The sequence below is a fragment of the Pundamilia nyererei genome, unplaced genomic scaffold (assembly GCF_000239375.1).
Source record: "Pundamilia nyererei isolate P.nyererei 1_Seehausen unplaced genomic scaffold, PunNye1.0 scaffold01256, whole genome shotgun sequence".
Lineage (NCBI taxonomy): Eukaryota > Metazoa > Chordata > Actinopteri > Cichliformes > Cichlidae > Pundamilia > Pundamilia nyererei.
The window spans coordinates 7,398-10,919 of record NW_005188657.1 but is presented as its reverse complement, the minus strand read 5'-3'; positions in this window follow the sequence as shown (position 1 = coordinate 10,919).

The following is a 3,522-nucleotide window of genomic DNA, read 5'->3' as shown; positions in this document are numbered from 1 at the left end:
GCTGGTCTGGAGCATTATTCCTGATAATGAAACGCGTCAATAATGATCTTTTAAAAAAGCAAATGTTGCTGCCCATCAGTCTGGGGAAGCTTTTAGGGCCACTTCCAAACTGTTTGAAGTTCATCATTCTGCAGTGAGAAAGGTTATTCACAAATGCAAAACATTAAAGAGTTCCCACAATCATTCAGGAGTGGACAACCGTGCAATGCTCAGAGAAACTGCAGAAAACACCAGCCCTACGTCTCAGTCTCTAAATTTCAAGACAGCACAATTAGAAAAAGACTGACAGAGAATAGCTTGTTTGGAAGGGTTACCAGGAAAAATCCTCTTCTCTCTGAAAAGAAGCAGCACAGCTTCTAGGACAGTGGACAGGTGAGCCCATGGTGGAGATGTCTGGCTTTAAAGCACAGCTACATGTGACTCAACCGTGAACTCTGTGTACAAAGTAGTGATGCGCGAATCATGAACGAATCGTTCAGTACTCGAGAATCACTTTACTGACTCATAAATCATGATTCACAAGTACAACTGACTCATCCCTGTTGCTGTTAGCAGCAATGTATCTAGCTTATAATTAAAAGGAGGGCCCGAGGAGCCCGTCCAGCCTCATGCCACGTCAGCTGGAGGGCCCGAGGAGCCCGTCCAGCCACCACCTGCGGCCGCCTCACGGTCGCCCGGTCCAGCCTCGCCCTCAGCTTCTGCTTCGCCTGGTTCTGCCTCGCCCTCAGCTTCTGCTTCGCCTGGTCCTGCCTCGCCTGGTCCTGCCGCTGCAGTGCCACCACCAGCGACCCCACCGGCAGCTTCCATGTTGTCGCCTGGCCCTGCCTCACCGCCAGCGCCTGCCAAGCTACGTCCGCGACTGGGCCTTTGCTGGCCACTTTCCGGGCCACCAGCTGGACGTCTTTTAAAAAAAACCTTTGCATTGCTCACAGCTCTAAAACTAGGCATTTGTAAATCATATGCCTAATCACTATGTGTCACTGTGTTCCACAAGTATGGTCACAAATTTGTTTCCAAACCAACAAAATAATCAAACAAAAACAAAAAACAAATTGCTGATGGCATGAACGCTTTACACACGAGTCTAGACACAAAAAGAAAAAGAAAAGATGCTGCCAGAAACAAAGCAGAAGTGTGAGGAAAAAACAGTTCACAGACAGCTGCATGTGTAAGCTTTTAATATCATGCAGCTTCTGCTCTAAAAAATAAAAATAAAATAAAAATGTGTAACTTGCTCATTAACTTGGTAGTGTCCACATATTTAATTCAACTTCTCAATCCTGTAGCTTTAGCTGTTGTATACAGGGTAGTGATGCGCGAATCATGAACGAATCGTTCAATACTCGAGAATCACTTTACTGACTCATGAATCATGATTCACAAGCCCAACTGACTCACTGACTCATCCCTGTTGCTGTTAGCAGCAATATATCTATCTTATAATTAAAATTGTGGAGAAAAGCACAACATCCAGTACCTTAACAAAAACATTTCTGCTCTGAACTGGAAGAAAAAACCCTGAGTAGAAGCTCACATCAAGAAAATAGCTCCTCGGTTCACAGTAGCATCGCTCTGCTAACATGCTAACAGCACATTTGAGCTACTCACCCCTCCCTTCCTGTGCTGAATCGTAAGCGTAAGCGAATCACTCAGGACTCGCTCACCCCCTCCCTCCTGGCTCACAGCTTCTTCTTCTTGGTTGGTAACCAATGTTAAGGCGCATTACCGCCACCTGGCTCGCAGCTCAGTGGACATTTAGATGAGAAAATATATATTTAACACATTTAAGGAAAATACTAATAAAATAAAAATAAACAAAATAAATGTTTATTGAGCAATTTTGATAGGAAATTGCTTAATTTTAGAAATGTTTTTGCTCTTTTTTGCTCTATAAAATAGTTGTTTTTTTAGAATCATCTTAGCAGTGGGATTTACATGAAACGAGAAACAAATTAAGTTTGAGCGAAAATGTAAATTTTTTGCATTCTCTGGTCAACTGACTCAGTGAATCAAATGACTCAAAAAAATCCGATTCACTTTGGTGAGTGACTCATTAAAACTTGATTCAGTAAAAAGAATCAAATTTACCATCACTAATACAGGGTTTAGCTTATTTGGTTGTTATTATAGGTGTGCTCTATATCTCAGCAAAGTCTCATCTAGGATGACAGGTTTTCATGCAGGTCAAGTGCCTCTATGCACTTAATTAGTTTAGATATTTTCTTCATCTCATATGTCGTTGTACTGAGTTTGAGCAAACCTTAAGCTTGATGCAGACTACTTCTAACAGTTATCCACCTCACATCATAACTGACCAAGGTGCCTCTTCATATTAACATTATGTCATTATTAATGTTATTATCTTTTTATATATATATATATATATAAGCAATAGTATATTACAACATTTTATTAGTTTATTACAATACACTACTACTGAGCCAAGTTAATAGTTAGGATCTTACTCAGCGAACAGATAATTTATGATTCATCTAATCTGCACAGATTTGCTTTTTCTCTGAACAGGTTTGTGCCTACCTTTTTAGACTGGTCTTCTGTTTGCCTCATATCAGATCCAACCTTCGGTCACATTCGTTCTCTCTGTTGCATGGTGAACCAGGCAGTTTATTATAATATTTTATTTATTTTTATTTTTGTATCCATCAAGGGCTTCGGGTGATCTGCAGTTTCACCCTTTCCCAAGCTGGAGACATTTTCCTTTTCACACACTTTCCTTGGCTGAACAGTTAACACAACCTTAATATACCTTATGCATCTCTCTATTTAATATGTCTTCGTGTGAATTATCTGCTTTCATTTATTCTATTCATTCTGGGCACGGTCGTCATGCCAACTATGTTTCACTGTTAATATCAGTTTACAGGTTGTTATCCTTGCTATTATTAGTTTGAATACATTAAAGATAAGCTCTAATTTAATTTAGCCTTTTGTTCATTTTATTTTGTTCTTCTTGTATTTATATCTATTCAGTCGGGTCTGTTTCCAACCCTTTTTAAACTACTTTAAACTACTTTGATCTCTAGTTTTCACTTGATGAGGGATATGTTCTTCCTGATATGGGTGAGTGTATAATGGGTGGTGCTGCGGCTGCAGGAACAAGTGGTGGATTAATAAAAGGATTGCGAGAACTGCACAGTGTCTTGTCTTCTGGTTTTACTAAACTGGCAGTTAAGTTCTGTTTTTTTTTTTTTCTGGTTGTTTATCTTTTTTTTCTCTTGTTTTTCTTTTTGTTTTCGTCTCACCTAACTGCTTCTTTTAAAGAGCTGAAGACAGTTGAATAGCCATCTGAAGACAGACTTCGGTGCTGGCTTCCCACGACGTCAGGATGGTTGTCAGGATACAGCAGTCAGACCTTGGATTTGGAGTCACAGAAACGTGTCTGTTGTTTCCATCGCTAAGCTCGAAGGACCAATTTAAATGACAGGGGATTTCTTTAAATCACCCCGTAGTTCTTCAGCTAAGACACCTGAGTTAGAAAACACAAACACTGCAGTTGTCTTT